The sequence below is a fragment of the Ostrea edulis genome, chromosome 4 (assembly GCF_947568905.1).
Source record: "Ostrea edulis chromosome 4, xbOstEdul1.1, whole genome shotgun sequence".
Lineage (NCBI taxonomy): Eukaryota > Metazoa > Mollusca > Bivalvia > Ostreida > Ostreidae > Ostrea > Ostrea edulis.
The window spans coordinates 24953092-24965041 of record NC_079167.1 but is presented as its reverse complement, the minus strand read 5'-3'; positions in this window follow the sequence as shown (position 1 = coordinate 24965041).

The following is an 11950-nucleotide window of genomic DNA, read 5'->3' as shown; positions in this document are numbered from 1 at the left end:
TACTGCGGGTCAGTGTATATATCATAAAACACACAATTGTATCCTTGATATACCGCTGCCCAGGAATCTCGATGACCGATGTAACATACATGTGTTATATAACGTGTAGCGGTCTCCCAGCTAAGTGCTGATCACGCTCGCCGTTACTTACATGTAACTTGCGTGATCAAGAGAGATACTCTACCATATCACCAAAAATAAAAATTAAAAAAAATAGCTCACTAGCGAGCCAGTGTAAGCTCCCTCTTATACTGTCCGCTACACTTTCCCCCGCACGGGGTAGCTTCGTCCCGAAGCTTGGTGTGAGTTCTCTCTGACTGTTTTGGCACCTCTTCACCAACGGCATCCGCCGTTCCCGAGGACGACCACCATCCTCCCAGGACGAAACCACGTCAGTGGCCAGAACTCCGAAAATTAGACCTGAAGTAGGCCCACCAGACACCAGAGTCACTACGCTAGCTGCCACCAATTTGTAACTTGTAGCGTTCACCCAGCATATTGCTGATCACGCTCGCCATTGGCTAACTTGCTTGATCAAGAGAGAGACTCTACCACATCACTAGAAAAGCTAGCTCACTAGCGAGTCAGTATAAGTTTCCTCTTACACTGTCCGCTACAGTAGGAAACCAAAAACTTATTGTGAACTACAGTTATATGCCCTTCCTAGGTCTTGTGTTAGGGGCATCGGGAAGTCAGCTGGATTTACAAGAGCATTTCACATAGAAGCTTCTACAGACATGATCAAATATGCAACACACGATGATGGTGCATTTTTCGTATGAAACTACCCTTGTTATCAAAATACAAAATCACACACAGCTTCGTTTCTTCCATTTGATTTACTCTCTTCGACAAAGAGTTATTAATATTTAATGAATAAAAACTGTTACATAATTTACACGATGTAGTCATTTCATTGATTGCTAATCAGCTCAGTACGAGAGTACTCGATTGATCACTGTTAAATCACAGTTTGCAATATGATATCTTATATTGTTAATGCATTTGTAATCTAGCACATCAGAAAGAATCGAAGTACAGAATGTACTACTGGGAGATGTACATTCTAAACATTCAAAGAAAACAAATTAATTAATGTATATATCTTAATGTCAGCATTTCGCAAATTCTATGGTCGTTATAATGGTCTAGTTTGCCAATACAACCTATCATTAGGTCAAATGCTGTCTGATGTGTTTCATACCGATTGTTACACCGTTCTTAGCACACTGATTTTGACTACGGATATATCCGTTTACCTGATCAAGATATAGGGCTCACGGCGGGTGTGACCGGTCGACACTGGATGGATGCTTACTCCTCCTAGGTATCTGATCCCACCTCTGGTATCCGTGTTTGCCCACCTCTCTATTTTGTATTGCTTACAGGAGTTATGAGATGGATCGCTGTTCGATATCTTCACTTTCTATATCAAAGTAATTTCACTGGATTTGGGGTGTTTTTTGTTTTAATTAATATTGATTTATTTTCACTAATTGTGGCAGTTAACAATGATTTAATAATTCTTTATATTCATTTATATACTTTATGCAGAGACTCTTGTTCAATCGATATTGACTGTAAGCTTTATTGACTCGGGTGTGTTCCTCAACCTTAAACCCCTCAAACCAGCAATGAACTCATCCATATAGTGCCTAACCTAACGTGCAATGCCTGTTTACTGATATAAAGGGGGGGGGATCATGTGAATATGTATTTTTCTATCGTTTTGTAAAACAAACATATTTGCTTACATAGTGCTTGTAATTTTAAATAAGCTCTCGAGACTATCACCAATGTCCTATATGCAATACATGTATATTCATTCGCACAGTACGTAATGGCCTAAGGAAGTTGAACAAAGTTCAACTCCCAAAAATACAATGTAGCCTTTTTCTAGGAAAATAATTGATGTCAAAATATTTAATTTCCAATAGACAAATAAGTGCGAGGCATAGATTTCGCGTCCTTGTACAAACATACTGAAAGTGTGCAATTCCACGTGATAAATGATATGTAAAACAATGGAATTTCTGTCAACTGGTTGGAACTTCTTCATCAATAAATGACCCCGAGTACGGTCCTTATATATCATGCTAGCCAGGTTACAGGCTAAAGGTAACTGTCTCACTCACTAAGGACTCAATCACTATATGTTCTGTCAGATATCGTTCACAGGCTGTTTACATACCGTTCACAGGCTGTTTACATATCGTTCACAGACTGTTTACATATCGTTCGCAGGCTGTTTACAAGCCAGATCCGCTAGAACCAGTGGGTATTGGCATGGATATAGGCTTTTGTAGTGGAACGTGTCTTCAGAAGTCCGTAGGCTTCTCTCCCTGCGAAGTCAAAGTTATGGTCTCATGGTCTTTGCGCGTTGTACCGGTGTTTTGTCACCCACCAGTATTGTCACGCACGTGGACCGTAAGGCCGCGGACGGCTGATGGATCATTCACATGAGCTTGTACGTACACATATTATATATGTACGTAAGACTCCTTGCAATCCTACAGGTGTGTAGGGTCCTTGCGACCCCCATGAGTGCATGCACGGTTTCTTTAGAGCTGTGCTATGTTAGTTTCGACAGTCTCGGTAGAACGAGGTTGTGAAGAATGTCCATTTATAAATAACCACAAAATCAAAGGAGACTCTTTTTCACGCGATCGTGAGGTGCTAGCCCGTGTCCTACAGCTTCCTGACCAACAGTAAGCAGGCGAGGGGGATATAAGTGTTATTTGACAGGAATTCGTGTGCGAATATATCATTTCGGCCATGTTTACATTTATTTCAAAACATAAGGGAAACATTATATAGCAGTGATAATAAAATTAAATTCGATTTTTAAACTACAAATGTCCTCTTATAGGCACCATTGGTGAGTGAGAAAGACGTGCTGTAATTGTTTTTCTTTAATTCGCAATTGATATTTCAAAAATGATATTAGGAATATGCGGTTAACTATAAAAATAACATTTCTGTGTAGAATGAACTTTCTCTGCCTTATCATGACTAAATGGTTGTCGATAGAGGTGCCAGACAAGCGTTAATGAACTGTAGACGGTTGAACACCGAAATAGCACGTGATGTTCCTTTATCGACAACAGTATCTATTTTAGCATGTAGCTCCGTTGATAGTGCATATGTATTTTTGTTTAATTTGTCTTCTAGGATTTAATTCTTAACGAAACGGATTATTGTATAGCTCAAGGTCGTGACAGAAAAGGAGACCTATAGTTACCGTCCTTCGTAACTGTCCCTCTGCTGGAGTTAGTTTTGTTTTGTGTCCCGATACTAGCTGCAGTTAAGTGATGCATGTAAGGTACAGGAAGGGAATAACAATCTATCTAACAAAATATAAACATTACCAGACACTCCTTGAATGTCAAGAAAAACTATCATTCAAACTGAGGCGGGGTAAACTGGAAAGTACATATACTTGTGTCAAAGTCGCCAACACTACTGTTAGGCTGTGTATTTCCTTTTTTCGGTGGATGTCAAAGTCCATAAGTATTTCAATAATGATTCAGTAATAACCATGTTAGGTAGCCCTGTTGCTGTTGGAATCTATTCATGTAAAACTTATACGGTACCAATTTTGATGCACCATAAAATTCGTTATAAGTTAATATGTATTCGCTCTTCATTTATTATCAACACGAATAATTAATAGAAATTAAAAAATATTGTTTTTCTAAAGGTAAAATAAGCTCTTGATTAATGAAAATGCTACAAAAGTCCAATATGGTCCTTAACACTCATGTGGCAGGGATGGAGACCGGACCAGACTAATCAAAGGCGCATTGCCGTGGGTTTAGCTATTTGAATAATTGTTATTTAAAGGAACTGGGATGATATATTTAATATTGAAAATATTTGTAGGGATAATAGTTCACATCTAGACGTTATTGTGCAAGTATGGAAATGAACAGGGATTCGAATTGACCGGGTACCTAACATGGCTACGTCAATAAACGAAATCATTTGAAGCTGTGTTTTCGGGTCGTATCAGTGGCGGATTTAAGCAAATTTAAGGTAAATATTGGTATCTTGTTTAGAAAAATGTACTGAACGATAAAATAAGCAATAATTTCTTCCACTCCTAGAGAAATGAATGACAAAATCTGTTGATTTCTTGAATTACTTTATTGGGAGAACTTAATTTTTTTCCAAAACCCCTTAAAATTTGCGTCATTTTATTAATTTCACCTTATAAAAAAATGATAGATAATAGTACAAATGACTAACTAGGAGACATATTTCAAGCCCTATAAAATCTGTAAAACCCAGGAGCTTCATGGAGCCCCCCCCCCCTCCGACCCCCTGCCTCATAAAGTGGCGCCCACGTAACCGCAATCCCTGGATCCGCCCCTGTGTATGGGGCTTTAATGAATATTTGAAGGTGTGTTTGGAAACAAGTATAGGAGGAAAATATGTTAGGAATTTTTTGATACTAAATCTATGAGACAACAACACAAGAATACAACAATATCAGGCCTCAACCGTGCGCAGCTTTTTGTGCGCCGTAAATCGAAGGCTTTTATAAGGGGTGAATCTGTAGATCTCAGATCTGTCACAATATTTTTCAAAGAGCTACAGTTCTGCAGCTAGTTTTCTACGACTTACACATACATATACTTCAATTTTTCGTAGACGAAACATCGAAAACTAAACTCATTTGACAAAAATATGATTTCCTAAGTATGTTTTAACGATATGCATACATATTATGTGCTTACCTTTCAATTAACCATAAAAGCGGGTTTTTTTCTCATGATAAACAGTCGAGAGGCAATTTAAAAAAATCAAAGTATCTACATCGATGGCATTCATAAGTTTAATAAATGACAGCCTATAGTTAACGAAGGATCTCCGATAACGTGACATCTATGTACAATATAAAACCGATACGTTAATCTTTTCATTATTTCTATGTCGATATCGTCTTTGATAAGGGTTCTATATACTTAGCGGACAACAGCAGTTTGGATCATAAATCTTCTTCGATTCGGAATATGAATGGAGCGTGATGCTCTCACAGATTGAATGCGATCCGAAATCGCTACTGATCTCTTTTGTTTATAATTGTGTTTCTTGTCATGAATAAATTCGATTATACGAGTCAAGTTTGACTAAATCATTACAGGATTTAAAAGTGAAGACATATTTTTAATTTGAAATCAGTCGTCACCTAACAGTGAATTGTGTGTATGTATATATATATATATATATATATATATATATATATAAGATTCTGAATATTTGAAATGAAAGCACTAAAAAGCTTTACTAAACGTCTTCGTGTATCTTTTCAATTTTTTTCACCTATACGTTTACCGATCATTGCGAAAAGTAATTATATATATATATATATATATGTATATATATATATATATATATATATATATATATATATACATTGTAATTTTCTCTAAACAGACGTTATATAATGTGAAATTTGTATTTTTGTATTTTTTCTTTGAATTTTGCATACTGAATATTTCTTTCGGAAAAAATATTCATGTACATACATTCTAATTATATTAACAGTGGAAATTTCCCCAAGAACTGACAGATCACCTCGGAAATTCATGGTTGCTGTCTATCAGCCAAAGATTAAAGCGTGTATTGCAATAAAAATTATGTATTATAAAAGAAATGAAATTGTAATTGAAGAGTACGACATAGCAGAGTACATATATTCCATGACAGTCGCTCAGAGGTCATTCAGGCATATGTCCTGACCTTGACCCCTTACACTGTAACTATCCAACTAACAAAGGACTGATCTCCGCAATATTGGGTATATAAATTCGCACATTTTCAAGACATACATGTAAAGAAAAAAGATAACATTTTGATACAATACGCTTTGTATTGACTCCTGTTTTATCTGCTTAATGAAGCTATAAAACAAAACGTCCAGCAGTTCAGCTGATGTTCATACTTAATACGATAATCATGTTGACCAGTCTATCAGTTAGATGTTGACCGGACGATGAACATTTCATTTGGTGGTGTTCGTACGGTTAATGAGAAGCAGCATTCAAAGTTCACTGAAATCATTTTTGGAAAAAAACAACTTACCAGTACATATTGGTCGCCAAATTACTTATGAGGTATTTGTCGAGTAATATGTACTGGTAAATTAAATCTTGAGTGCAAATAATTATTTGGTATATGATTTAACTTTGTTTAACATCATACAGTTTTGCAATATGTCCTGATATGTCCGTGGAGCACAACGTTTGGCAAGGCAAATACGTGTTTTGTTTTGTTTTGTCAATAAGCTAAACGTTTAGTACGTATAAATTCATATAAGGAAGAAAAACTATTTAACGTTCCAGATACTCTGCTGTTGTCTATAGCTAAATTTTGCTACTCGCTGTCGAACGAAAATATGGCAAACATGTCACGTGTTTTATCACATGACAGAGCGTCATTTAGCCGCCAAAACAAATCCATGCACACATTGTAATTATGTCTGAAAATAACAACTACTTGTAGGGTTAAACGTCATGTTTCATTGCGTAATGTAACTTAGTGTAGAAGGCTATAAGTCGTGGCTATATTTCAATTAAAACTTGCATGTGAGCTTCATTATTGCAATTCAGAGTGTGACCCTACATTGATTGATTGAATGCAAGGTGAAGATAACGAACAGTGATCAATCTCATAACTCCTACATATTGTTTTACGTCCCTCTCAAGAATATTTCACTCATATGGAGACGTCACCACTGCCGGTGAAGGGCTGCAAAATTTAGGCCTATGCTCGGCGCTTATGGCCATTGAGCAGGGAGGGATCTTTATCGTGCCACACCTGCTGTAACATTTTTACGGTTTCATCAGAAGGACCGCCCCATTCAACCGCCTCTTACGATAAGCAAGGGGTACTGAGGACCTATTCTAACCCGGATCCCATCCCCTCGCTCTTTACATAGTGCAGTGTACGACTAGATTCCAACAAAGCCGATACACAAGTGTCGTATTCACCAAGTGTATTCAAGGTTGGACAAGTGTCATCTAAAACTAGTCCCGTCAAACTCCTATATTCTAGCAGAGAGTAAATGCTTTTAAAAAATGAATAATCCAAACAGTTAATATGAATAAAAAATGTGTATTCATATATAAATAGAATAATAAACATCAACCAAACAACAATACAACAACAACACGCACACGCACAAACACACATGCACAAACATCCAAAGTCCAAGGGGGTGTTAAATTAGATAAAGTACATACATTGAATTTTACAACAACAAAAACCCGGGTGTCCCGACATCCTGATCTATTATCTCGACTGGTTAATTCGATTAGTATCCTTGATGAAATCTACAGATTCTCGACAATCAAATGAATCCCCACCAAACTGGCCTGTGTCTATAAAGAATACAGTATATGTTCTCCATCTTAGAGATTGTTGTATTGTATGCTATAAAGGTAAAACAATCTTTGAGATTAAAGAAAATTGAAGGTGACAATGGCACTGAAAATCGATATGTTATGTTTTTAGACACGCTTCTATTGCTTGATTGTGCTTGTTCAAAGCACAACTTCATTAACAGGTAACACAATTATTTCATTGTGCTTTCAACATAATGTCATCGTACCCTTGCGGCGACGGTATGATGAAATACATGGTAGTAACTGTATTGAGTCAAAAGAAACTCTTCTATCTTGTTGATGAAAAAAGTGGGCCAGTAAGAATACACTTGTATTTTATGTATCGTATTTTATATGGTGGCACATAATCAAAACGAAGTACATGTGATTTTTTCAACAAAAGTCATAGAATCATTAAATAAATATTCTTTGTCTCGGATTGTTGTAGGTGGAAAACACTTCCAAACCATCAACATACTGATAATGTGACCATAAGACAAAACGTGAACTCTGTAACCAATGTACATATACATGTAGAATAAATGTCATGCTTTTTAGGTATTATCACCAATTTTAGATTTAACTAAAGATTGCTTTAATGAAAAACAACTGTCTCCCCAGCTCCCAAAATTGGAAGTGCTCCAAATGAAACCTCCTCCCCATAATGTACTGCATGGTATGCAGGAGAAAGCATGAGCAGGAACATAGATATTATCAATCCCGATAAGCCATGTAGGGGAAGTGTTCACAAACTATTTCACGCCCCCCACCCCTCAGATCCACAATAACTTTAAGGAACACAATTGGATCCCCCTGCCCCTACAATATGCACATCTACAAATGGCATTGAAGTATTGTAAAAAGTTTCAAGTCTATCTGATAAGCCATATAAGAGGAGAAGCGTTTAATAAAATATTTCTATCCTCCTGTCCCGGCAATATGTACATCTACAAATGGCAATGAATCATTATACACAGTTTCAAATCTATCAGATAAGCCATATAGGATGAGAAGTGTTCACAAGCTATTTTACATTCCCCAACTCTTCTTAGATCCACTATACCTTTAAGGAAAACAATAGGATCCCCCCGTTTAAAAGAAATATGCACATCTACATGTACAAAGTGTCAAATATATCCGATAAACCATATAGGAGAAGCGTTTACAAGACTTTATGACAGACAGACGGACGGACAGAAAGTACAAAAACAATTCAACAGAACCTGAAATAGAATACATTTTACGTAATAGGAATCTATAAACAAATAGATTGTCTTTCTATAATTAGACATGTAGTACTGAGGAGGTGGGGGAGTCGACCACATCGGTCAAAAAAGCATCACATGAGCTCTCGAGTCTACACAAGCATCGTCTTCAAATGTGTACCCTGAATTGTCTGTTAGTAAGAGAGTAGTGCTATCATCGATCTATTTTCCCAAGCCATTCTATTTTTTTGGAAAGTTTGAAATAAGGAAATTTGCCCATTAACGGCCCATCCTGTCGCATTACACTACATTTTGAAGAGCATGACAGTATTGTTTATGAAGACTTTCTAAAATAATGAAGTGCATTGAATTTAATGTGTTTACACAGTCATGATTGATTTTTGTTTTATTTTTGGACTTGAATTCTGATAAACTGAATTAATATGTTTACATAGTCATCCTGGATGCTGCAAGATAGATTTGAGAGTAGAGGAATGTATTCGGCAGTGTAGGGGTGGACTACTTCAGTGACAACAATGAACATTCACTTTGGGTGCTTATACAGGTGTGCTGTATGATTAGCACCCAAAGTGAATGTTAACTTTGAGAGATATTCAGTTCTTTAATGCCTACACTTTCTTCATAATTTTAAGGAGTTCGAGCCCCGCTAGCGCCATGGACGCAGTAAAGCATAGGTAGCCATTGCTCCTTCGCCAAACGCTCGCGTTGTCCTGCTGCAATTAGAAGTGAGAATCACGGGTCTTTCGGATATGACCTTAAAACGGAGGTCATGTGTCGCGGTAGGCGTTGGCATATTAAAGAACCTACACTGCTACGGCCCTGAGCGTTAACCATAGGTCTAAATGTGGCACTTTACCTCAATATAAGGGGGAAAATTCTCGACGGGAAGAAAACAACAAACAAACAAATTCTTTATAAAAGGAGTATTAAGAAATACTCTTACTTCCACTCCCGTCTTTCTGTCTGTATAACTTTCTAGTCTTCAAAACTAAAAGACAGTTTAGGATGAAGCAAAAGGACGGTTATATGGATACGTTTTGTAAGAGTTATCGCTCTTTGATAAACGGTGGCGTTGAAGTCAGCTGTTCTGCTGACAGTATTGATAGAACAAAATCTGCTTTGCAAAACCGGGGGTGACCGATAGCTGTGTTTCGTTTTCTTTCAATAGCATCTTTGAAGAATGACTAAGGGAAAGCAGAAGGATGGGTAATTCATAAAATGAAGATGTTTATTCGATTAATTATTTTATTATCAACTACTTGAAGGGTGGGGTGGGGGTAATTTGCATTATACGTATACGTAGTCTAGAGTTTTTCCGTAACTCAAAGAATCACAATAAAATGTGACAGTGCTTTAGAAAAATTTGCTGAAATACTAGTATTAACCCTGTTGTAATATGTAGATATCCCCGTCTTTCGTATTTTCAACTGACAAATATTTTGACATGGAAAAAACTTTTACCGATATTTCTCGTTCATTTGTTATATTGTCTGCTAACCTTATCGTTTATTTATTTCTTTGTCTACTAACCCTTTAATCTTGATTCTCACACAAAATCATACTATATGTGATTAAAAATTGATGTGGTTTTCACATTTTTATTTATTAACAAAGTTACCGGCGATTTTTGAAATGCGAAAATGAGCGTCTTTTGTTTCGATGCATGTGAATATGGGACGAAAAATCGATAAGTTGTCAAGACAAATTCTAAACATTTTCAGATTTGTTTTAAAAACAAGTAATGAAATACTATTACCTTCGTTTATATATTGATATTTACATTCTTCTACTTAATCAATATGATTTTAAGTAAACTAGATACAATTCGGCTGCAAAACAAGTAAAATATACAAAAATACATTAAAGGTCGTTTTTACTTTAATTGCATTTTGTTCTGTGAAGTAATCAGTTAGGTTGGCAGCTGGTACGAGTCAAAGATTTACATGAAATACTCCCCATCCCCAAAATACACAACGTATTGAAAGCTTTTCTTGGCATGATTTATTTGATTTCCTTCATTTATCTAGCTTTAATACGGTACCAAATTAAGTGTACGTGAAAAGTGTTTTGAAACATCGGAAACTTTGAGTATGCCAATGTGCTAGCATAGAGCAGTATGCTACGGTGTCAGCACCGTGATAGCAAACAGACACGTGATGAAATTATGGCGGCGCCCTGAATTGTATATTCTTTAGATGTGCAATGAAGTACTGGAGTTTCAAGCTCAATCTAAGGGTGTGGATAAGGGCCAAAAAGGGCTGCTGTCTGTGGCTGAAAATCCTGCTACAGATTAAGGCTTAAAATTTTAACTGTGAGTGGTGAAATAGGGGTGTTGCTAAAACGCGGAAACGGAGCGGAAAATATTGTATGCAATAATGTTATGAGGATGTCAGTATTTTGCAAAATAAAAGGTTTACATATGTATCATGAACAAGGGAAGTAGAAATTACAGAGAGGGCGGGCTGTCATCCACAGAATCCATCGTTTCATAAACTTTATACTAATGAATATGTATTTTAAAATCATTAACATACCATAAAAATATTAATAAAGACAAAAAATGAGGAAAAAATCAAAGATAATCACACTGAAAGACTTTTAAGATTTTATTTCCAATGAATAAAAGCCCCCCCCCCCCCCCCCCCCCCCCCTGAAAAAAAAAATTGGAAAGATCAAATAATTTTTTCAACAATATTCCCAAACATAGCCTTCTTGAAATCGAACTTGCTTTTATTGATTTAAGAATTAGAATGATTAATGTAGCCAAGATAATATTGAGATAATTGAGATATATACAAATGTACATGTAAACTTGTGTGTTCCATAAGACATTAAGATATACATGACGCATTTAATTTAACTCTGGCTCTCACCTGGAAAATATACCGGTAGTTTATGATCAGTGGTGGCATCTAAAGCAAGGCTAACACGTACATTTTTTTCATTAATTCTAAAACATAGTCATTGGGATTTAGCCGGCTTATGAATGAGCTTTTGTTACGAATGTGGACAATATAGTTCAAAACGTAATTTATTACATTTTTAAGTGAAATCGGTGACTGAGGTGCGGGAGGCGTAAATGCCTCTATCCTGCCGTCGCGAAGTAACGCGCAGGCGTCCGCTTCTGGGAGGGTCACTCAATCTCCCTGTGGCTCTCAGACGCCCAAGTAAACGGGATATTGTTGTCTTATGTACACCCTATTGTTGATCTGCATTACGTTGCCAATACCCCTGCATTATCAGAGCAATGGCCTTAACTCAGTCGACTTCATTCCACAGGCACTTGGGTATGGATATTACCCCCCTCTTTGATATTTTTTTGCTGTGAATTTCTCT